This window comes from Schistocerca serialis, chromosome 7 (genome assembly GCF_023864345.2).
Source record: "Schistocerca serialis cubense isolate TAMUIC-IGC-003099 chromosome 7, iqSchSeri2.2, whole genome shotgun sequence".
NCBI lineage: Eukaryota > Metazoa > Arthropoda > Insecta > Orthoptera > Acrididae > Schistocerca > Schistocerca serialis.
The window spans coordinates 496,912,550-496,939,025 of record NC_064644.1 but is presented as its reverse complement, the minus strand read 5'-3'; positions in this window follow the sequence as shown (position 1 = coordinate 496,939,025).

Sequence of the window (26,476 nt, the reverse complement as noted above, 5' to 3'; positions counted from 1 at the left end):
GAGTATGCTGCTACAATCTAATATGTACTGACAAGACCAATTGTATGAAATCATAGTAAAATGTTGATAATAAATAAATATTATTTTCGGCGTAAGCATTCAATACAACAATCACACAATCTAATCTGGTGGGGACATAAGAAGACATAAGACGACTTCACTTTTTTACGTGGCGTTTTCAAGGCCACGGTCAGGAATATTTCTATTAATATCCAGCTCTTTTACTTTTATTTTGGCGAAATACATATACGCTGCCACACTGAGCTGCTTTCAGAATCGCACGTGTCAAAACAAACCACTAGCTGACGACAGTTTAGAATATCGAACGTTCGTAAAAAAGTCGATAGGTGTGTTAATCGACTAAAGCGTATATACGTCATAATGACGTCACATCATATCCAGGTTGGGTGAACTTAGCATCCCCCTTGCTGTGACAGGACGTCCCGCGTGGCTGATCACGGAGCTCTGTTTCTGCATTTCCTGAGGCCGTAACTTTCCTTGCCCATAGCCCAACTGTACTCCCATCAACTGCAGCATCGCCATACACTACAGACAAACGTTTCTGGATGTTCACCACGGTTTCTTTTTCTGGACACAAGAATTCAATAACAGCACGCTGCTTGTAACGTGAGTGGTATGTAGACGCCATTTTGACGCTGTGCTACCGCTCTGCCATCTGCCAGAATAGTTTGAAACTTCAGCGGTGCACAGATCAAACATCAAATGTGAAACACTAACAAGGACGTTGGTCTATGTATGTTAATGGTTTTTTTTTTTTTTAAATGTGGGGCATTACTTATTCAACGACTCTCGTACAATAGTCGTGGTTTGAATAAATAATTAGTACAACAGAAGTGGATATTGCTAAATTAGTTATTTTTCTATTCATTGTGACATGGAAACAGACAGCCTTCAAATTCCATCCTCAGAAAGTGCTTGCCGTTTGTAAAACGTATGTTGTTTCAGATCATGGCTCAAGGCTAGACCCTCTTATGACAGTATTCATCTTCCCATCTCTCTTTTTGACAAGCCGCAGGACCGTGCGGGCGGGTCAAGCTTCAGTACATTTCTCAGGGCGTTTACGTTGTGAACTGTGCTGTGAGACATGGCATTATCTTTGTGTGATATACTGTCTATCATTATGAGTACGGACCAATTGAAAGTGCGACGACCACATTAAACTAACCACACATAAGGCAAATCCCAGACTGGAATCCTCAGTCTGTGTACTGCACAAACATAGTAGGTTGTTTATAAAATCCTCGTTCAACCGATACTCCAATACTATTCCTCGACCTGGGATACACATCAGATAGGACTGATACAGGAAATAGTGGAAACCCCAAGAAAAGTTGTGTTTTTCGCTTAGGTTGGCTTAGTAAACACGAAATCGTCACGAAGATGCTCATTCAACTTTAGTGGCTTTCTGCGCGTATGTTCGGTGAATAGTCAGACTATGAAACGTCCCCTTTTGAAAATTTACTGACACACAATATTTTCAGCGCAACGCAAGCTGACTTTCAAAAAATCCCTACGAAAGAATGGCCCTGACTAACATTAACCTATACCTTTCACAAATCACTTACCTCACAAAAATATTCGTTACTGGAACTACTGCAATACAGCGAGCGCCACTACTGCCAGCTAAATAAAAGATTCAAACTACGGAAGGCACTAACCACTGATAGGCATAGTTAGCAAATGAAAGATTTTAATATAGAACAAACAATGTATTTACCTTAATAGTCATAATATATATAGCAGTTCATGATATCCAATATTACAAATTTTCTGTCTCTGTCCAGATCATCCGTTCTCAAAACTCCGCCATCTCTCTCTCCACATCCACCACTGCTGGCGGCTCACCTCCAACTGCGCAACGCTACGCGCTGTTCACATCCAGCTGCCGCTGCCCAACACTACAATGGCAGACAACAATGCAAACTAGCCACAGACTGCACACAGCACAGCCAGTGATTTTCATACAGAGTGCTACGTAGCGTTACCAATAAGAAAACCTAAACAGCCTACTTACAAGACCAATTTCCAATGAAGTGACAGAAGCCAAGAATTACCTCCTAATATCATGTCGGACCTCCTTTTGTCCGATGTAGCGCAACAACTCGACGTGGCACCCATTCAACGAGTTGTTGGAAGTCCTCTGCAGAGATACCGAACCAAGCTGCCTCTATAGTTATCCATAATTGAGAAATTATTGCCAGTGCAGGGTTTTGTGCAGTAATTGACCCCTCAATTCTATAAATGTTCGATGGAATTCGCGTTGGACGATCTGGATGGCCAAGTAATTCGCACGAATTGTCCAGAATGTTCTTCAAACCAGTCGCGAAACCGGTGACATTGCGCATTGTCATCCATCAGAGAATCTGTTTATAGTTATAATTCTCAATATTTGTAATTGTAAAATATTTCAGGTCAGAACGTCACTGTTGTTTGGGAACATGAAGTCCATGTACGGTTCTCCCTTCTATTCCAGTCTCGTATTGTTCGTGAAAAGAAAGACTGTCGGTATGCTTCTGTGTGGGCTCTAATCTGATTTTATCCTCAACGTCTCTTCGCGGGATATACGTCGGAGGGAGCAATATACTGCTTGACACCTCGGCGCAGGTATGTTCTCGAAACTTCAACAAAAGCCCGTACCGAGCTACTGAGCGTCTCTCCTGCAGAGTCTTCCACTGGAGTTTATCTATCACCTCAGTAACGCATTCGCGATTATTAAATGATCTTGTAACGAAGCGCGCTACTCTCAGTTGGATCTACTCTATCTCGTTTATCAACCCTATCTGGTACGGAAGCCACACTGCGTGAGCAGTATTCAAGTAGTGGGCGAACATGTGTACTGTAACGTACTTCCTTTGTTTTCGGATTGCATTTCCTTAGGATTCTTCCAATGAATCTCAGTCTGGCATCTGCTTTACCGACGATCAACTGTATAAGATCATTCCATTTTAAATCACTCCTAATGCCTACTCCCAGATAATTTATGGAATTAACTGCTTCCAGTTGCTGACCTGCTATATTGTAGCTAGAGGATAAAGGATCTTTCTTTCTTTCTACGTATTCGCAGCACTTTACACTTGTCTACATTGAGATTCAATTGCCATTCCCTGCATTCGTTGCAGATCCTCCTGCATTTCAGTACAATTCTCCATTGTTACAACCTCTAGATATACTACAGCATCATCCGCAAAAAGCCTCAGTGAACATCCGATGTTATCCACTCCCCTGTGGCACACCTGAAATCACTCTTACTTCGGAAGACTTCTCTCCATTGAGAATGACATGATGCGTTCTGTTATCTAGGAACTCTTCAATCCAATTACACAATTGGTCTGATAGTCCATATGCTCTTACTTTGTTCACTAAACGACTGTGGGTAACTGTATCGAAAGCCTTGCGGAAGTCAAGAAACACTGCATCTACCTGTGAACCCGTGTCTATGGCTCTCTGAATCTCGTGGACGAATAGCGCGAGCTGGCTTTCACACGACCGTCCTTTTCGAAACCCATGCTGATTCCTACAGAGTAGATTTCTAGTCTCCAGAAAATTCATTATACTCGAACATAATACGTGTTCCAAAATTCTACAACTGATCGACGTTAGAGATATAGGTCTATAGTTCTGCACATCTGTTCGACGTCCCTTCCTCAAAACGGGGATGACCCGTGGCCTTTTCCAATCCTTTGGAACGCTACGCTCTTCTAGAGACCGACGGTACACCGCTGCAGGAAAGGGGGGGGGGGGGGGGGCAAGTTTCTTCGCGTACTCTGTGTAAAACCGAACTGGTATCCCATCAGGTCCAGCGGCCTTTCCGCTTTTGAGCAATTTTAATTGTTTTTCTATCCCAAATGAGAAGTTTTTAGACAACATAGTTGCGTGGAGATAGGCCGGCCGAAGTGGCCGCGCGGTTCTGGCGCTGCAGTCTGGAACCGCGAGACCGCTACGGTCGCAGGTTCGAATCCTGCGTCGGGCATGGATGTGTGTGATGTCCTTAGGTTAATTAGGTTTAACTAGTTCTAAGTTCTAGGGGACTAATGACCTCAGCAGTTGTGTCCCATAGTGCTCAGAGCCATTTGAACCATTTTGTGTGGAGATAACAGCGATTAGTTTACTTGTAATCAGTTATCCAAAATGAAAGTCACAATCGCATCATTTATTTTGTCGCCAACCGGTTTCAACCCGCGATCGTGTCATCTTCAGGGCAATTTACACCATTAGGTCGCTCGCTGGAGTCGTCACCCTGCCTGTGCACGGTTGGTAGTTACCAAGCCAGAGTGACGACTCCAGCGAGCGACCAAATGGTGTAAATTGCCCTGAAGATGACCCCATCGGGGGTTGAAACCGGGTGGCGGCAAAATAAATAATGCGATTGAGACTATCATTTTGAATAATTGATCAAATGAGAGGGATGACTCTGGTGGAAACTACATCTTTCTGATTTTCTCGGTGTGTTATTACAACAGGAACTGCAAAAATGAAATATTTGTTCAGTATATATTAACAAACTCTTTTTGATAATTATTCTCTTCTGAACAAGAGGCTATAAAGGAGTAAAGCAACGAAATACGATACACGAACACTGGCGATCATTGTGTTCATTTCAACATATTTACGAATTTCACGTTTTAAGGACAGAGGATAATGGTAATAACCTCATTATGTATAAAACATTTACTGCTTTGTTTACCGTCTCCTTGGAAAAAACATATTCTCACTAGACAAAAAGATTATAAATTTCCGTGTGAGAGCTTCACATATGCATTTTGTTCACTCAGGTCGCTTAATCTCACTCTAGATATAAGATGATAATTTTGCGATTTTCTGTTAGAAATATACTGGCAGGATTTTCAGCAGAGTCTTAGTTCAAGTAAAAGTGTAAAAATAGTTTTCACGTGCTAAATGAGATATTATTAGCTTCACAGATCTGCTTGTTACTTAACGGGATGAGACAAGGTGGTAGTTGGTATTCCAAGGATAAATCATTATTGAAATGAGAAGCTCTGTGAATTGTAGAAACATGATCTCACAGTGACTCAACTTGTTTATCCTTATAAACGATTATGAAATGCTGGGTGTAGAGTCGTTCATAGCCTAATACTTTCCTCCACTCCCTTAAAGTTAAGTAATTAGTTATTCAACACATTAAGCTCGATCACAAAGTGTTTAGCTGGTGTTTAAGGTACGCAGCTAGGAGAATTTGGAATGTCTAGAAATAGTGAGCTCGTAGCGGAGTTTATATACAATAAGAATTATTTTGTAAATCCTTCCAGTACTGCGTAGCTTATCTGGTTCTCGGAACGGAAGAGGACAATGCGACCTTTAACTAGGAACAAACAGTAAAGCATACAGTCGACATATACGTCGCGAGAAAACAGCAACTGTACAGCTGTTTACAACAATTCTAATGTATAATTTAATTTTCAGTCCCAGCTGCACATTTCTCTTAAGCTATGACTAGTTTCAATCTTCTTGAATCAGTCACAGTTTTAGACTCGGTTTTTAGATCTGAAGATGATCCAGGAAGATCGGGACTGTGTACGTGGACTGAAAAATAAACGATGTATTAAAATTGTTATCAACAATGAAGCATTGCAGGTTTCAAATCAAATTCATATATTGGTGTCTGTCTCGATTTTTGCCGAAATTGACGTAAGTCGAGTAATATTACATTGCATAGGGTGTTCTATTCCTCTTTAGCCAAGTCAGTCCCAGCCAAACCACTCACTTCTTCTAACACTCCCACATCTATCTCAACAACTCTTTCCCACTCTCACACCTATCTCCCACACACACATCCCAAATCCCACTAGTCTCACCTTCCTTTTTCCACATCCTCACTCGCCCATTTCTCTCCTCTTATAGCCCGACACTTTCCCCCATTCTTCTCTCTCTCCTCCCCTCTTTTGTCCCCCACTCTTCTTGCCCCTCCTGCTCTCCACCCTCTTCCTCGTCTCCTATCTTCCTCTTTTCCTTGTTTCTCTTTCTCCCTCTTCCTCTTTCCTCACCTTCCTCTACTCCGTTTTTCTTTCCCCCTTCTACCCAGCCTTTCCAACCTCTCTTCTACCCTACTCTTCCTCTTCCCCTGTTCCTCTTTCCTCCTCTTTTTCTCTTCCTCTCTTCCCTATTTTCCCTAACGCCCATGTCTCCTATGGACCTCTAGACCTCTCCATCTTTCACTCTCTCTCTCTCTCTCTCTCTCTCTCTCTCTCTATCTATCTATCTCTCCTCTCGCTAGCCGTCTCCCACTTTCCCAGCTTTACCTGGTTTTCTCAACTGAGGAGTATAATTACGTTTAAATACCTGTATATCGGTATTCTCACTTTTTCTGCGCGATTCATTTCCTGTCAGTAGCAGGGTCTCGTTGCTTCCTCACGTTTTAGTGGTTTTAGTGCACAGCACTGCCAGAGTGCAGTGCTCAGTGTAATCGCGGCGACAGCCACTACGTGTCCCCCTACAGAAGCGCCATGTCTGGATTTACGCGCCCCTCCCTGGACTCGTCAGTTTTCCTACTGGCGCTGTGTCGCTGCCAGTACCCCTCCCCCTCACCGTCGCCCCCTCTCTAGAGCATCAAGGGAATGAAAAGCTCCTGCAAACAGCTGATAACGGGAGACCCAGGATCACCGAGGCTGCCCCGTGAGGAGTCAACTAGGGAATGCTTTATGGCTGCCGCAAATCGACGGATTTGTAACATACGAGCAGCAACTGAATGACCCCTTAATCGCAGCTTTCCTGCCAAAGCGCACAGACATAAAAGGGCCATCTCTCATTGCCATCTGACCCCTGCTATATAGATATATTTGTGAGTATCTTCCCAATGTCGCTATACAAATAACGTCAGAAAGTAAACAGATAACTGGTGCGTTTCTTTCTGCTCCTGCAGATTTAACAGCGCACAAATGGATAATTCTTTCGCTTACGGTTTAAGTACTTATTTACCGTGAGACACATGTCCTAAGTTTTTTTATTAATGGAGCTGAAGGACATATGTGGTTCTGTAAACACCTAACAGAGTTTGTGTCTGACAACTAGGTAATTCTACACAACACTTGGTTTTGTAAACGATGAGCAGATTTTATCTGCACCGATACATAAACACTGAGATATGAGTCTATGAGCTGCAAATAACATGAAGCCCATAAAGACATTTCAAAGTCATAGGTATTATTAGCAATAGGGTGCTACGTAAAACTAACTGGAAATTTTCAAGAAGTGAGACAATCAATTAAGATGAAAAGGAACCAGTCGATTTCTGCAAGAAGACAGTACTCGTATAATGTAAAAAAATACACGTTTAACGTCAATTTGTTCTTTTCCTAGAGGCAAAATCAACGATGCATACGTGAGGAACGTAATACACCTTTCTGTAAATTATTAACACAGTAATTGGTACAAACCGTAGTATACCGTTCCTCAGACTGTGAGATTAACCACCGTTTACCGTTACAAGTAAATATTATTACAACAAATACATAATTAGCCGAAATTCATAAATTTAGCTCCTTTTTTTTCTGAAGCATCAAATCTCATGTTGATTTAAACATTGATTTCTCAGATTTATTCACCTGTCGTGAAATTATATTTAAATTACTATATTCTTTACGTTAATGATGTCCATCCCCCGTGTAGTTCTGTTATCACAGAAGCGACAGTTTGCCTGCTTGGTGCAAAAGAACCTGCCTCAAAAGGGATTTGACTACAAAGCGGCGGACCTAGTGTGTAGCGTAGTTAAAACTTTCATTTCTCCTGCAACATCCGCCACAGCCGCGAAATCAAGCTACAAGTTACATTCTGCACCAGGTCAACATCGTACTGCATCCGGCCGGCCTGTACATTGCCAATGATCCACTCGTATACGGCAACACCCACATGTGTTGTCTGCCCCATCCTCCTTATAAACAATTTGAGTATGTATGTCAAACGCACATAAAACGTAAATGTAATTACTGTACTCGTGAACTCGGAACAGTTTCTTATTTGATTTTGATTTATGTTATTTTATTGGCAAACTGTCTGATTACAGTTGTAGCTTTAGCAGGACATTATGGTTGGAACTGTAATCGACTGCCGATTTCTTTACTTTGGGACCGATGTGTAAGATAAGATACACACGTGGATGTCAAAGATGCTCCACCTAAAACCAATCATGTATGTGATGCAAAGGAATCTTCCTTAAACTTTGCGTGGCGCCCATCCTTGAGCTGAAGATGGTCACTTGACCAGTAACAGTTGTCCGTACAAATTTGTTACAATTTTTTTTTTGGTGGTATTTGATGTCTTTCGTTATAATTTATTTTTGGATTACTAAAAAAGGCGATGAACAGCAGAAACACACCAATGTTTTCTAAAGCTGTCTTGCTACATATTCTTCGTGTTACACGATGACTTCCTCAATGTAAAGATTAAAATGTAATCAGATGTCGGTTGACAGCCGTGGAATGGTACAGAAACTCTTTGTGAGAGTGAATACTTAATAGAATCGTTTATTTCTGAGACAACAGTTCTCCACTCAGTCACATTTCCCGGGAAATGAACTAAAAAAAAGTAATTTTTCATTTGGTTCTATAACGTGAGACCAATACAAAAGCCTACAGTATTTTTAATAGTGATGGAGAAGTATTGTTTCTGAAATAAACTGCAATAACTTAGGAAACAAAAACCAGTAAATCGTTGTAATAATCTGTAATTAATTTAGAAACTTATAAATTTACAGTCTTAGATATTCGATAAAGAATGAGAAGATAAACATAACATCTTATATGTATGTACAGAGCTCTATTAACATAATCGGTCACCAGTTATTGTCGATGGTTTAGCTAATACCTATTATAAAAGACACGATGTTCTGTAGGTATGTATGGCCACGATTTCTTTATGTAAGTTTTTTCTCATTTACTTCCACATAGTCGTGTGGATAAGCAGAACATGCCAAGAATGGACGACTGATTGTAAAAAGAAACAGTTTCAGATTATGAACGACCTCACCATGGATGCAATTCTTTCCTCTGACACGATCCTCTTCGTATTCAAACGTCATAAATTCACTTACATAGAATGTTACTTTTTCACCTATGTTCACTTTCCTTCCTTAGCCTTCACTGAAACTACTGGTTTCTTGAAGTATGTCATGAAAATGAAAAATGCCTGCTGTTTGTACCACTTCAATAGTAAATCGGTAGTTCTTATTCGAAGTAATTATTAATTTTACGTATTCATTCAGTGATTAGATTCTATCTGAAGTACGAATCTTTCTCTTCACAGCACCAAGATCACGATGACAAGGCTTGAAAGAATGAGCACGTATGTGAAAATAATGGTGTATGATTTGTAATGTTCCAGTAGTAATGAGGATTTGAAGAAATCTGTTACCAGTGTTATTTTTGCCCTTACCTTGGCCGTGCGTGGGACTCAGTAGAACGCGATAATTCAATATTAATGTAATCAAAGACGAAAGCGCAAACTTCATATAAACTTTCTTTAGCGTGCTCCACAGGATGTATATACAATTTTGAAGTACTACCCCTCATTTTATGAACATTAACTACATTAATGGTAGCTTGCCTGTACTAGAATGCGTCCTGCACTGATATTTCATGTTTAGAGCACAAACAGCACTTCTCCAGGGGATGTGTCATTTCTGCACTAACCTGAAATTTTACATTCTGTCTGCAGGCCAGGGATATATGGCAGACGTTTTCTTTCCACATACAACTATAGGTATTGCCTGTATCACCACGAAAATATGAATAACTCATATAGTTTCAAAAAGAAGAGAAATGCTGTTTCTGCAGTAGACGATTCAATTATATGTGCAGTTTACAATATCGTAAGAAGCCTATATCAGTCTGAAAACAGCTATGTTATCTGACACGAGTATAATGGTGATTCTGGCGGGATATCAGTAGCAAGTTAAAGCACTAACGATGAAGCAATACATTGGTAATTAACGTATCACATCTGACTGTAACTTCGCCATCGTAATGAGCTTTAAAGACTATTTTATGTTCCTTTCAAACCAAAACGTGTATATCTGCTGCAGTGCAAATATTTTAAAAGACAGATCATGAAAGCCATATACACTCCTGGAAATTGAAATAAGAACACCGTGAATTCATTGTCCCAGGAAGGGGAAACTTTATTGACACATTCCTGGGGTCAGATACATCACATGATCACACTGACAGAACCACAGGCACATAGACACAGGCAACACAGCATGCACAATGTCGGCACTAGTACAGTGTATATCCACCTTTCGCAGCAATGCAGGCTGCTATTCTCCCATGGAGACGATCGTAGAGATGCTGGATGTAGTCCTGTGGAACGGCTTGCCATGCCATTTCCACCTGGCGCCTCAGTTGGACCAGCGTTCGTGCTGGACGTGCAGACCGCGTGAGACGACGCTTCATCCAGTCCCAAACATGCTCAATGGGGGACAGATCCCGAGATCTTGCTGGCCAGGGTAGTTGACTTACACCTTCTAGAGCACGTTGGGTGGCACGGGATACATGCGGACGTGCATTGTCCTGTTGGAACAGCAAGTTCCCTTGCCGGTCTAGGAATGGTAGAACGATGGGTTCGATGATGGTTTGGATGTAAAGTGCACTATTCAGTGTCCCCTCGACGATCACCAGTGGTGTACGGCCAGTGTAGGAGATCGCTCCCCACACCATGATACCGGGTGTTGGCCCTGTGTGCCTCGGTCGTATGCAGTCCTGATTGTGGCGCTCACCTGTACGGCGCCAAACACGCATACGACCATCATTGGCACCAAGGCAGAAGCGACTTTCATCGCTGAAGACGACACGTCTCCATTCGTCCCTCCATTCACGCCTGTCGTGACACCACTGGAGGCGGGCTGCACGATGTTGGGGCGTGAGCGGAAGACGGCCTAACGGTGTGCGGGACCGTAGCCCAGCTTCATGGAGACGGTTGCGAATGGTCCTCGCCGATACCCCAGGAGCAACAGTGTCCCTAATTTGCTGGGAAGTGGCGGTGCGGTCCCCTACGGCACTGCGTAGGATCCTACGGTCTTGGCGTGCATCCGTGCGTCGCTGCGGTCCGGTCCCAGGTCGACGGGCACTTGCACCTTCCGCCGACCACTGGCGACAACATCGATGTACTGTGGAGACCTCACGCCCCACGTGTTGAGCAATTCGGCGGTACGTCCACCCGGCCTCCCGCATGCCCACTATACGCCCTCGCTCAAAGTCCGTCAACTGCACATACGGTTCACGTCCACGCTGTCGCGGCATGCTACCAGTGTTAAAGACTGCGATGGAGCTCCGTATGCCACGGCAAACTGGCTGACACTGACGGCGGCGGTGCACAAACGCTGCGCAGCTAGCGCCATTCGACGGCCAACACCGCGGTTCCTGGTGTGTCCGCTGTGCCGTGCGAGTGATCATTGCTTGTACAGCCCTCTCGCAGTGTCCGGAGCAATTATGGTGGGTCTGACACACCGGTGTCAATGTGTTCTTTTTTCCATTTCCAGGAGTGTATATTATGAAAATGAAAGTATATACACCGAATATGTAAGAGATTAAAATTGCAAGTTCAAAGGTTAATTTAAGCGCGAGGTAAGTCATTGCAAATGTGAACCGCCGTTACATTAATAACCCATGCAACCAACAGAATGTTAAATGAAAGCATGCATGCATTGTATTGTACAGGGGGAGGATGTCAGCTTGTGGGAAAGGGTTTGACGCCTGTTGCACTTGGTCGGTCAATACAGGGACAGTTAAAGTAGTTTTGGATGACGCTGGAGTTGTTGTCCCGTGTTGTTCCATATGTTTTCGACTCGAAACAGATCTGGTGATCCAGTAGGCCAAGGCAACGTGTCGACACTCTGTAGAGCATGTTGGGTTACAACAGCGGTACGTACACGAGAGTTATCGTGTTGGAAAGCACCCACTGGAATTCTGTTCAAGAATGGTGGCACAACAGGTCCAGTCACCAGACTGACGCACAAATTTGCAGTCAGTGCGCATTGGACAACCACGAGAGGGCTCCTTATATCATACGATATCGCACCCCAGAACATAAATCCAGGTGCTGCCCAGTGTATCTAGGCCGCAGACAGGTTGGTTGCTGGCTCTCAACTGGTCTCCTTCGGACCAACACATGGTCATCACTGCCACCGAGGCAGAACCGGCTTTCATCAGAAAACCCAACAGACGTGCACCCTGCTCTCCAATGAGCACTTGCTTGACATTACTGAAGTTGCAGATGACGGTATTTTGGGATCAGTAGGATGCACGCTACAGGTCGTCTGGCTCGGCGCTGAATGTACCTAGAAAACTGTACAGGGTGATTCAAAAAGAATACCACAACTTTAAAAATGTGTATTTAATGAAAGAAACATAATATAACCTTCTATTATACATCATTACAAAGAGTATTTAAAAAGGTTTTTTTTTCACTCAAAAACAAGTTCAGAGATGTTCAATATGGCCCCCTCCAGACACACGAGCAATATCAACCCGATACTTCAACTCGTTCCACACTCTCTGTAGCATATCAGGCCTAACAGTTTGGATAGCTGCTGTTATTTCTCGTTTCAAATCATCAATGGTGGCTGGGAGAGGTGGCCGAAACACCATATCCTTAACATACCCCCATAAGAAAAAATCGCAGGGGGTAAGATCAGGGCTTCTTGGAGGCCAGTGATGAAGTGCTCTGTCACGGACTGCCTGGCGGCCGATCCATCGCCTCGGGTAGTTGACGTTCAGGTAGTTACGGACAGATAAGTGCCAATGTGGTGGCGCTCCATCCTGCTGAAATATGAATTGTTGTGCTTCTTGTTCGAGCTGAGGGAACAGCCAATTCTCTAACATCTCCAGATACTGTAGTCCAGTTACAGTAGTACCTTCGAAGAAAAAGGGACCAAAAACTTTATTGGCTGAAATGGCGAACAAATGTACAACTAAATGAAACTTTATAGCTCCCTTAATTCGCCGACAGATAGTGCTTAGCTCTGCCTTTTGTCGTTGCAGAGTTTTAAATTCCTAAAGTTGTGGTATTATTTTTGAATCACCTTGTATTATTGTAGCAAAAAGTTTCAAGAGATATGACGTCATGAACGTTGAAATACGTGAAGAGCATTTTAATTTACCACATATTCACTACTAAATCTATTCAAACACATTTGGTAGACAACATCCACATATACCAATGGATGTATCTATAAAATTGTATCATTTGACAGTACATAGTCAGGAGACGTAGCTGACCCGCCAGGATAGCCGAGAGCGCTAACGCGCTGCTTCCTGGACTCGGATAGGCGCGCCGGCCCCGGATCGAATCCGCCCGGCAGATTAACGACGGCGGCCGATGTGCCAGCCAGCCTGTATGTGGTTTTTAGGCGGTTTCCCACATCCTACTAGGTGAATACCGGGCTGGTCCCCACGTCCCGCCTCAGTTACACGACTCGCAGACATTTGAAACACATTCACACTATTTCACGATTTACACTAGACACAGACAGCTGGGGTACACTAATTCTGTCCCAGGAGGTATGGGGTGGCGGCAGGAAGGGCATCCGGCCACCCCTTAACTGAACCATGCCAAATCCGTAATGCGGGATAAAGTCAGTAGCGAAAGAAAGAAAGAAAGTCAGGAGACATAGCTCCATAAACATTGAACTGCGTGAAAATGAATCTGCAGGGCGAAATTCGCTAGAGATTCACGTGAAATATGTGTACAAATATGTGAGATACATGTTACATACACGTGAAATATATTTGACATGAGCGTACGCGGGCAGAGCCATAGATACAAACATCGCCCAGAACCTCTGGAACGATTTCAACCAAGTTCAGATGTTAGTTACAATGTAGAAAGAAATACTGTGGGGGTAAGAACCATCAACATGCCATTGGGGTGAGCTTGACAACGTGGCGAGGGAAAGGGCAGGAGAAGAGATGGACAGACAGCGAGGAGGATGGAGGAGATAGGCACATATACAAAGAAGTCATACGGAGAGAGACGGGGGGAGGTGTATGGACAGTGAGAAAGGAAGAAGGGTTGGGCAGAGAGAGGAAAAATAGACAGAGAAAGCGGGCAGGAGGAGATGTACTGAGAGAGGTGGGAGAATGTGAGGGGTAGAGGGGAGGATATGAACAGAGAGAGTTGGGAACAGGGGATGGACAGAGAGAGAGAGAGAGAAGGGTGGAACTGGTGGTCAGAGAGAGGTGGAGGACGGGGAGAAGAGAGACAGAGTGGGAGTGAAGGAGGAGATGCACTAATAGAAGACTGAAATAAATACATATCTAGGCAACGCGTGGGTACTCAGCTAGTTACAGATTCATAAAATGAATGTTGATTATGACATCATTCCCTCTCGCAAGATAAGACGACTTTTCTGTTTTTCACCGCGTGAGCATATGCAAAAAATCTTGTTAACCCAGTAGTTTCTATCTTTTACCTTATACAAAATTGTTAAGGCTTTCGTGGCCACTTGTTGACAAACGGCCTATTGGCTTCTGTCTCGGGTTCTTCGGCCGACGTTCATCTAATGATTTTACTGACGTTTCGCCAGCACGAGTGGCTAGCATTGTCAAAGCTTCACCCTCCATTGGCGGTGGTGAAATGGAGACGAGCTCGCGACCGCAGACTATATATACCTGGCGCGCCAACGTCTGAGGGCTTCTCCGCGGCTATTTCCGGCGCGGTTCTCCTCTTGCTACCTGCGATTGTCGTTCGCTACAGTACGGGAAGCCAGGATCCGTTCACCTTAAGGCTTTCCTCTTTCTTGTTGAAATTGTTCGCGTGTTTTGTATTTCTACAGCTTCATTGAACAAGCGCGTATGATAGTGCTTCTCTACAGCCAGAACTTCCGTGTCGGCGAATTTTATTACGTGGTCGGTCTCATTCAGTGCGTGCTCTGTCACAGCCCATTTCTCCACCTGCCCCAAAGTGCAATGTCGCTTATGCTCTTTGATCCTGGTGTTAATGGATCGCCCAGTCATTCCGACATAAACTGTTCCGCATGTGCATGGTATACGGTATATTCCCGACATTGGAAGTGGGCCCCTTTTCTTCTTCGCCGCTCTAATACATTATTTTATCTTCCTTGTTGGTTTGAAAATCGTCTTTACGCCATGTTTGCGCAATATGCGGCCGATTCTGTCTGGGAATGTATAGAAGAAAGGCCGTACCTGACATTTCTTTTTCTGATTCCTTACTTCGCCGAGTGTTTGGCTCTGTTACACTTCTAATACGAGTATAATTTGTTGAGTACCCATTGCTCCTCAGAAAACTTTCCAGGTGTTGAATTTCTCGTCTGAGGTGCTGCGGCTCACATATTCGTCCTGCTCTCGTTACGAGCGTATTAACCATGCCCCTTTCTGGCTCGGCATGTGGTTCGATAGTTTGTGCAGGTATCGGTCCGTGTGTGTCGGTTTTCGATACACGCTGTGTCCCAGGTTTTCGCCGTCCCTTGTGACCAGCACATCTAGAAATGGCAGTTTCTTGTTCTTTTCTACTTCCATGGTAAATGTTATGTTGGCATGGAGGCTGTTACAGTGTCTTAGGAAGTCACCGAGCTGTTCTTCACCATGGCTCCACACCACGAAAGTGTCATCGACGTACCTTATATTAACCTTGGAATTTTTTCCTTGCATTTATCCCGTCTCTTCAGAGGGTCGACTTATTAATTATTATACCTGGCAATGGCAGTGTTAGAGTGGCCGGTGCCTTCCCTGCCACCATCCCTTTGTGTACACCAACAATTTGAGTCTAGTGTTTTCACACGTGAAAGTGTACAAACGTTTTCTAAATGTTCGCGTATGGTGTAATTGAGGCGAGACGTGGGGAACAGCGCGTTATTCATCTATTCGACTGTGGTAAACCGCCCTTAAACCACATATAGGCTGGCCGGCACCCAAGCACCCGTCGCTAAACCGCCGATCCGGGACCGCCACGCATCTCTAAATCCTGGAAGCGGCATGCTAACGCGTTCGGATAACCCGGCTTAAAACTGCTAACATTTTTATTCCTGATTAGGACTAAATAAAATGTTTTACTAAAGGTGTAGCCAGTAAACGGTTCAAAATGGTTCAAATGGCTCTGAGCACTATGCGACTTAACTTCTGAGGTCATCAGTCGCCTAGAACTTAGAACTAATTAAACCTAACTAACCTAAGGACATCACACACATCCATGCCCGAGGCAGGATTCGAACCTGCGACCGTAGCGGTCGCCCGGTTCCAGACTGTAGCGCCTAGAACCGCACGGCCACTGCGGCCGGCGCCAGTAAAGGGATTTCTGGTGAATAAAATAATATGTGTCATACCATGAATCCCTCCTAAGGGGCCCCAGGGGCATTTTTCCTGGTGTTCCGACAGGAGTGCGTAATTTCGTTTCTGCAATGTGTGGCTCGACTCAGCCCAAAGACCTACCGCTCATCACTCCTCTCATGCGACTTCCGACGCTGACAGAAAAAGTCGGTTTGTTTCCTGTTACAGAGTAGTCTTGTCCAACCCTCATTTTATTGACATATATTAACAGGGACAGTAAAACATGAAGAACAACAAGTAGTCTAGCAGCGACTGAGCAGCGCCGCTGCGTTGTGGTAACAGTGAGCGCCGATCGGGGCGGTGCTGTCGCTGCCGTAGTACTGGTTACACTTTGTGTTTTACTGGCATATGTTCGGATACGCTAATGATTAGCGTTTCAGTTGTACCGTACGAAGTGGGTAGGAAGGAGGGCATCTACATTCTCTATATGAGGAAAGACACCGTAACAGGTATCGCATTCGAATGTTGGTTGTTTGACTGTCACACCACGTAAAAGAAGGAAAGACGTCTACTAACACGTAATGGAATTCGACAGCGGGAGAATCGTGGCATAACAACACAGCGTTTGTCGCGGTGGTTGCAGTTCCACAGCTGTCATGTGAATATCACACCGACAGGTTGAGGACAGCTACACTTGTTGGCATGAAGGAGATCAACGGCTCCACGCGACTAATGCCTGAGGACGGGGTGGGGCGCTGTAAGGGACACACATATCGTCCCCTCACTGGCACAGGATTGTACCTCGAGTATCTGTTCTTTCGGACATGTCCGATACCATCTTAGTATATATATAGTTAAGGCCCACCGTCCACTTGACTATCTTCTTCTTCCGTGCGATTGCACAAACAGTGCCCAACTCTTACGGGAATCGGCAACGCGCCGCGAGTAATGAGTATAATGGGCGGGGGCACTACGAATGTAGTGCGGGAAAATACGTTGAGAATGTAGGTATCGTGGGAGGCGTGCCAGAGATAAATCCCTGCAGTCGCGCTGTCCTCTGTGTCCTCGGTGGCTCAGATGGATAGAGCGTCTGCCATGTAAGCAGGAGATCCCGGATTCGAGTCCCGCTCGGGGCACACATCATCATCTGTCCCCGTTGACGTATGTCAACGCCAGTAAGCAGCTAAGGGTGTTCATTTCATTGTAATTCCATTCAACTCACCTACCCATTTATCGACCCCGGATGATAACCTGCTTCGTATTTATACAGAATGTTCCAAAATTCTCTTTCTAATTAATGTCAAGCTTGGTGAAACCTACTTGTATATTGTTGTGACTTGGCAAGACAGCCAAGCCACTAGGAGGTAGCCGAAAGGCACGCGTTTAAGCTCACGCAGGCTGGCGTGAGGTCTGGAACAGTTAAAGGAGTTGAGTCTAGTAAAAAAAAAGTACGGAGCTTCTGGAATACTTAACTTTAATCCATAATTGGTGAACATCGGTCTGACGGTACATGCATCACAAGATAAATAGCAAATGATAATGGCGCCTTGCTAGGTCGTAGCAAATGACGTAGCTGAAGGCTATGCTAACTATCGTCTCGGCAAATGAGAGCGTAATTTGTCACTGAACCATCGCTAGCAAAGTCGGCTGTACAACTGGGGCGAGTGCTAGGAAGTGTCTAGACCTGCCGTGTGGCGGCGCTCGGTCTGCAATCACTGACAGTGGCGACACGCGGGTCCGACGTATACTAACGGACCGCGGCCGATTTAAAGGCTACCACCTAGCAAGTGTGGTGTCTGGCGGTGACACCACATATATCAGCCTACCTGTTCCCGCATGTATTACTGTTGTTCCGTCAGAAACGTTACAACCCCTCTGAGAACAATGAAGACCGTTACGGTGAGAGACGGAAGTGATAATCAATGCTCCCGCGGTCGCCGCGGCCACCGCCACCGCCATCGACTGCGCCCGATCGTAGCTAGGGGGGTACCGCCGGCGGACCGCGCCATTAAAGCTGCAGCGGCGCGACGTGTCCCCAGTCAGCGGTGAGTGGCAGCCGGCGGTCGATGCGTTTGTCACAGCGCGACCAACTTACGTCGCCTCAATTATTCACGCGCCGGCCCTGGCGTGATCGCCCCGCGTCTCTGCAATATTCTCGTCACCGGGGCAGCCCCGTTCCGTCTTCCGAGTGGGCGTGCCCAAACGTTTCCTGACAGGCCACAGGCCACAGCGCTCATTAACTTCGTAGCAGGCAACCAATATGGCAATTAGAGATCGAACACAGGTCTGTGTCCAAAGCTGTGTAGGGGTTTGCCACTGTCCCACGACAGAACACAGCCAATACGGCAGTGGAGTGTGCCGAGCTCAGATAACACTTTGCCTAAATCTGAATAGACGTTAACTCGGACGTTTTCTGGAAACAAGTGACACTCGTCGGAGACGGTCGATGAAGAAACTGCAAATTGACCCATAGCACAGGCAAGTGTAACCCATAGCGCAAAAAATAATCGGAAAGAGTCTTCATCGCTTAGTTACACATTTGCGGTGCAATAAGAAACAGTATAATCCATCATGCGTGTGATTTAAAGTTTAACAATAGTAAAAAGCGAATCGCAGGAAAGCCAGATGACGACAGATTTATTGCAAAGTTCCACAGACGCTAATTGCAGAGGTTTTTGACGAAAAATTAGAGGTTGACAGCTGCAAATTTGCTATAGAACTGAATGTTGCACACGCGACCTCTGTCACCAACAAAACAACATCGAGGTAGATCCATAAGCAGGGAAATGCTGGGCGACCTGAAATTCCAAAACCAGTAATCAGCGGTGTAAATGCCCGTAACAGGAATTGTTGGGTTGATTTGGGGGAAGAGACCAAACGGCGAGGTTATCGGTCTCATCGGATTAGGGAAGGATGAGGAAGGAAGTCGGCCGTGCCCTGTCAAAGGAACCATCCCGGCATTTACCTGAAGCGATTTAGGGAAATCACAGAAAACCTAAATCAGGGTGGCCTGACGCGGGATTGAACCGTCGTCCTCCCGAATGCGAGTCCAGTGTGCTAACCACTGCGCCACCTCGCTCGGTCCGTAACAGGAAAACGTGGTGTTTAAGCAATAAAACCTATACTATGGAGCAATGAAAGACAGTCAGTTGCTCGGATGAGGTTCTTTCACAGTCTTTCCTACTTCTGGCCCAGTTTACGTCAAAAGAGTGAATAACAGCAGGGGTTCTGCAATAATTTGGGGAGTCATATCGTGTATTCCATGGGCCCCATGATTACTCGTGAGATCGCATTTCCGGCAGCTGAGGCCGAGCGGTTCTAGGCGCTTCAGTAGGGAACCGCGCGACCGCGACGGCCGCAAGTTCGAATCCTGCCTCGGGGATGGATGTGTGTGATGTTCTTAGATTAGTTAAGTTTAAGTAGTTCTACACCACTGGCCATTAAAATTGCTACACCAAGTAGAATAGCAGATGATAAACGAGTATTCACTGGATGAATATATTATACTAGAACAGACATGTGATTACATTTTCACGCAATTTCGGTGCTTATATCCTGAGAAATCAGTACCCAGAACAACCACCTCTGGCCGTAATAACGGCCTTGATACGCCACGGCGTTGAGTCAAACAGAGCTTGGATGGCGTGTACAGGTACAGCTGCCCATGCAGCTTCAACACGATACCACAGTTCATTAAGAGTACTGACTGGCGTATTGTGACGAGCCAGTTACTCGGCCACCATCGACCAGACGTTTTCAATTGGTGAGAGATCTGGAGAATGTGCTGGCCAGGGCAGCAGTCGAACATTTTCTGTATCTAGAAGGCCCGTACAAGACCTGCAAAATTCGGTCGTGCATTATCCTGCTGAAATGTAGGGTTTCGCAGGGATCAAATGAAGGGTAAAGCCACAGGTCGCAACACATTTGAAATATAACGTCCACTGTTCAAAGTGCCGTCAATGCGAACAAAAGGTGACCGACACGTGTAACCAATGACACCCCATACCATCACGCTGGGTGATACGGCAGTATGGCGATGACGAATACACGCTTCCAATGTGCGTTCACCGCGATGTTGCCAAACACGGATGCGACCATCATGATGCTGTAAACACAACCTGGATTCACCCGAAAAAATGACGTTTTCCCATTTGTGCGCGGAGGTTCGTCGTTGAGTAAACCATCGCAGGCGCTCCTGTCTGTGATGCAGCGTCAAGGGTAACCGCAGCCATGGTCTCCGAGCTGATAGTCCATGCTGCTGCAAACGTCGTCGAACTGTTCGTGCTGATGGTTGTTGTCTTGCAAACGTCCCCATCCGCTGACTCAAGGATCGAGACGTGGCTACTATCCATTGCAGCCACGCGGATAAGATGCCTGTCATCTCGGCTGCTAGTGATACGAGGCCGTTGGGATCCAGCACGGCGTGCCGTATTACCATCCTGAACCCACCGATTCCATATTCCGCTAACAGTCATTGGATCCCGACCAACGCGAGCAGCAATGTCGCGATACGATAAACCGCAATCGCGATAGGCTACAATCCGACCTTTATCAAAGTCGGAAACGTGATGGTACGCATTTCTCCTCCTTACACAAGGCACCAAAACAACGTTTCACCAGGCAACGCCTGTCAACTGCAGTTTGTGTGTGAGAAATCGGTTGGAAACCTTCCTCATGTCAGCATGTAGTAGGTGTCGCCACCGGCGCCAACCTTGTGTGAATGCTCTGAAAAGCTAATCATCTGCATATCACAGCATCTTCTTCCTGTCGGCTAAATTTCGCGTCTGTAGCACGTCATATTCGTGGTGTAGCAATTGTAATGGCCAGTAGTGTAAGTTCTAGTGGCTGATGACCTCAGATGTTAATTCCCATAGTGCTCAGAGCCATTTTTTTGAGATCGCATTACTGCCAAAGATTGCCTCACCATGTTGGCTGATCGGGCCCACCCCATGGTCAAATGTATGTTCCCCAGTGACGATGCTGTGTTCCGAGACGACAGGGTCCCTGTTCACACAGTTCGGATCGTCCTGGACAAGTTATGTGAATACCAGAACAAACTGTCGCATGTTCAAAAGATGGTTCAAATGGCTCTGAGCACTATGGGACTTAACTGCTGTGGTCATCAGTCCCCTAGAACTTAGAACTACTTAAACCTAACTAACCTAAGGACATCACACACATCCATGCCCGAGGCAGGATTCGAACCTGCGACCGTAGCAGTCGCACGGTAAACTGTCGCATGTCCCAAGGCCACCACCGTCACGGCCTTTGTGACCTACTTTGGAGATAAGAGTGCGTGATTGCTATCCATCATAGTTACCTGAACGTGCCACTATTTTGTAGAAAGAGTGGTGAAAGACTTCCTTGAAGACCATACAGGACCTGAATTTATACATTCCAAGACGATTGGAAGCTGTTGTGAATGCCAACTGGTTTTCTACACCCTATTAGACATGGTAATGTGTAGCATTTATGGTGTGCCCACATTGTTGTTCAGCCCCTGTAACTTGTAAAAAGACAGTGAAGGCAAAATCATAGAGAAGATCCAAAGAAGAGCGGCGCGTTTCGTCACAGGGTTATTTGGTAACCGTGATAGCGTTACGGAGATGTTTAGCAAACTCAAGTGGCAGACTCTGCAAGAGAGGCGCTATGCATCGCAGTGTAGCTTGCTGCTGTCCAGGTTTCGAGAGTGTGCGTTTCTGGATGAGGTATCGCGTATATTGCTTCCCCCTACTTATACCTCCCGAGGAGATCACGAGTGTAAAATTAGAGAGATTCGAGAGCGCACGGATGCTTTCCGGCAGTCGTTCTTCCCGCGAACCATACGCGACTGGAACAGGAAAGCGAGGTAATGACAGGGTCACGTAAAGTGCCCTCCGCCACACACCGTTTGGTGGCTTGCGGAGTATAAATGTAGATTTAGATGTAGAGATTCCACCTCATACGAAGGACTGCCAAAATTAGTTCTTCCCACGCACTTTTTTTGACTGTACCTGGCAATGGGGTCCGGTACACTAGTACACGCAGCACCCTCCGCCGCACACCGTAAAGTGGCTTTCGGAGAAAAGACACAGATGTATTTGCAACGCTCCTGGGAGCAGTCTTTGCCGGCCGTTGTGGCCGAGCGGTTCTCGGCGTTTCAGTCTGGAACCGCGCCACCGCTACGGACGCAGGTTTGAATCCTGTCTCGGGCATGGATGTGTGTGATGTCCTTAGGTTAGTTGGGCTTAAGTAGTTCTAAGATCTAGGGGATTGATGACCTCAGCAGTTAAGTCCCATAGTGCTCAGAGACATTTGAACCATTTGGAGTAGGGATGTTTCCAGAATGAGATTTTCACTCTGCATCGGAGTGTGCGCTGATATGAAACATACAGGCGGATTAAAACTGTGTGCCGGACCTAGACTCGAACTCGGGACCTTTGCCTTTCGCGGGCAAGTGCTCTATCAACTGAGCTACCCAAGCACGACTCACGCCCCGTCCTCACTGCTTTACTTCTGCCATTACCTCGTCTCCTACCTTCCAAACTTTACAGACGCTCTCCAGCGAACCTTGCAGAACTAGCGCTCCTGAAGGAAAGGATATTGCGGGGACATGGCTTAGCCACAGCCTGGGGGATGTTTCCAGAATGAGATTTTCACTCTGCAGCGGGGTGTGCGCTGATATGAAACTTCCTGTCACTTCTAGAGCACTTGCCCGCGAAAGGCAAAGGTCCCGAGTTCGAGTCTCGGCCCGGCACACAGTTTTAATCTGCCAGAAGTTTCATTTGGAGTAGGGTTTGGAGAGGGCGCCCATGGTAGTCGTGAGCGACACTACCATCTCAAGGCAGCAGCAGCTGCTGAAGCATTTTTAATGGGACGAGATTCCGGCATAATAGTATCTACACTGGACATTTGGAGTCGAGTACTCATAAAAAGATCATTGCTCATAGCGGCACATCTTCAATGGGGCAAACAACACAGAACCTGGTCAGTGGTCTGATCAGTCACGATATTGCCTCTTTCTCGAAACACACAAAGCGTCGAGTGGGCCAGTGATGCGTTTAGCCCGCTGTGTTTTGGATGTGTAGTTTAGGCTGGAGATGTTTCCGTGATATTTTTAGGGTGTTTTTCATGCTATGGTTTCGGCTCAAAAATCAGGCTACCCAGAACTTGAACAACTATGGTTATTGCAACGTTCTCAGTGACCATGCGTTGCGCTTTAGTCAACATCTTCATGATGTTTGTCCTTGCCATTCCCGATTGCCAAGTCCACAATTTCCATTTTTGCAAGGCTGCACCCGCAGATGTTGCTGGCCTGACAAACTCTCGGGCACCTTAACGCACCTCCACTGACCAACTACATCACCCGTCCTTAAATGCATGCGAAAGATCTGGGACTACGGGGATCCGTAGCAATCAACAGCCTGAAGTAGGAGGTTTTATACTATCTAATTATCAGTGAATGGCTTCGGCTGGATATGATGCTCCTTAAGAAACTTGTAGACTCTGAAGGATGTGTTAAACAGTATTAGCGTGATTAATTCTATGATGGTCAGTGTTTGTCCGTTGTACTAAATAGGAGAATGGTAACATATTTTTCCTATCCTGAGCGTTTTTTCTATATAGAATGTTAACTCTGGCTCGTAGCCCAACGAATCTTTCATTTACGCCCCGCTTCGATGTGAAGCGGCATCGCACCCCCACCGTGGCCCGCGCCAAATTAAGAAGCATGGATGTCGGCCGCAGATCACAGGGATGATTTCCATAAATATAGAAATAACTGCTGATTGCACGTGCCTGGCTTCTACAGACCTCTGAACTTCGGATTCGACTTGTATTATGCCACAGCAACACGCTCGTCCTCTTATACAGTGATTCTTAGATGGCTAAACCATTGCTGTAACACTTTCTAAAATAAGACACTACAAATCTTAGTGAGTCAATCGCCAAACTTGTTCTGTTGCTTTCCTCAGTGCCACGTAGTGAGGACATTACATACGTTACTGCCATTCACAGACGTTGTCAAGATTAGTTGGTGTTACGTTGCTGTCGACCTTGCTGCCGATTACAGATCACATCGTGCATACTAAGATAATCGTTATTAAATTCTGACAACGCCATTAGCACAGGTCAATATTCACTTACAACCGTTCTACGCTATAAAATTAATTCAAAAATAATTTGACTTTGTTATTCAATATCTGACATGTTATTTTCCAAATTTCAGTTGAGTCACATGTTCATGGAAAGCTATTTCCGACGATATAGGTCGGTATACACTACATACATCTAATTACAGATATAATTAAGAAGTGTTACACCTAGCCTTACATTACTGTACTCGGAGATTTTATGAATATAATATGCAACAGGTCACTTTTTATTAATTTTGGTGCAATTTATTTCCTACACTATTAACTACTCTAAAAGCAACTACAGGCTCACCCCCTACCAGATGGCAGTATTACAGGACTATTATCTGGATCATATGCAGCCAGACGCTGCGGTTGTGGTACTGGGGGGAATGACGTAAATTAGTCAATGGGAGCGAGAAGCGCCGGCCGTTGTGGCCGAGCGGTTCTAGGCGCTTCAGTCTGGACCCGCACGACCGCTACGGTCACAGATTCGAATCCTGCCTCGGGCATGGATGTCTGTGATGTCCTTAGGCTAGTTAGGTTTAAGTAGTTCTAAGTTCTAGGGGAATAATGACCTCAGAAGTTAAGTCCCATAGTGCTCAGAGCCATTTTTTTTATTTTTTTTTTGAGCGAAAAGCTTATAAAAAAAAGAAGGTTATTTTACTTTGGGAACTGAAATTACACTGTCTCGTGGTATCCATGGCGCATGTACAGGGTGTCTCAAACATGACCGGTATATTTGAAACGGCAATAAAAACTAAACGAGCAACGATAGAAATACACCGTTTGTTGCAATATGCTTGGGACAACAGTACATTTTCAGGCAGACAAACTTTCGAAATTACAGTAGTTACAATTTTCAACAACAGATGGTGCTGCGGTCTGGGAAACTCTATAGTACGATATTTTCCACATATCCACCATGCGTAGCAATAATATGGCGTAGTCTCTGAATGAAATTACCCGAAACCTTTGACAACGTGTCTGGCGGAATGGCTTCACATGCAGATGAGATGTGCTGCTTCAGCTGTTCAACTGTTTCTGGATTCTGGCGGTACACCTGGTCTTTCAAGTGTCCCCACAGAAAGAAGTCCCAGGGGTTCATGTCTGGCGAATAGGGAGGCCAATCCACGCCGCCTCCTGTATGTTTCGGATAGCCCAAAGCAATCACACGATCATCGAAATATTCATTCAGGAAATTAAAGACGTCGGCCGTGCGATGTGGCCGGGCACCATCTTGCATAAACCACGAGGTGTTCGCAGTGTCGTCTAAGGCAGTTTGTACCGCCACAAATTCACGAAGAATGTCCAGATAGCGTGATGCAGTAATCATTTCGGATATGAAAAATGGGCCAATGATTCCTTTGGAAGAAATGGCGGCCCAGACCAGTACTTTTTGAGGATGCAGGGACGATGGGACTGCAACATGGGGCTTTTTGCTTCCCCATATGCGCCAGTTCTGTTTACTGACGAAGCCGTCCAGGTACAAATAAGCTTCGTCAGTAAACCAAATGCTGCCCACATGCATATCGCCGTCATCAATCCTGTGCACTATATCGTTAGCGAATGTCTCTCGTGCAGCAATGGTAGCGGCGCTGAGGGGTTGCCGCGTTTGAATTTTGTATGGATAGAGGTGTAAACTCTGGCGCATGAGACGATACGTGGACGTTGGCGTCATTTGGACCGCAGCTGCAACACGGCGAACGGAAACCCGAGGCCGCTGTTGGATCACCTGCTGCACTAGCTGCGCGTTGCGCTCTGTGGTTGCCGTACGCGGTCGCCCTACCTTTCCGGCACGTTCATCCGTCACGTTCCCAGTCCGTTGAAATTTTTCAAACAGATCCTTTATTGTATCGCTTTTCGGTCCTTTGGTTACATTAAACCTCCGTTGAAATCTTCGTCTTGTTGCAACAACACTGTGTTCTAGGCGGTGGAATTCCAACACCAGAAAAATCCTCTATTCTAAGGAATAAACCATGTTGTCTACAGCACACTTGCACGTTGTGAACAGCACACGCTTACAGCAGAAAGACGACGTACAGAATGGCGCACCCACAGACTGCGTTGTCTTCTATATCTTTCACATCACTTGCAGCGCCATCTGTCGTT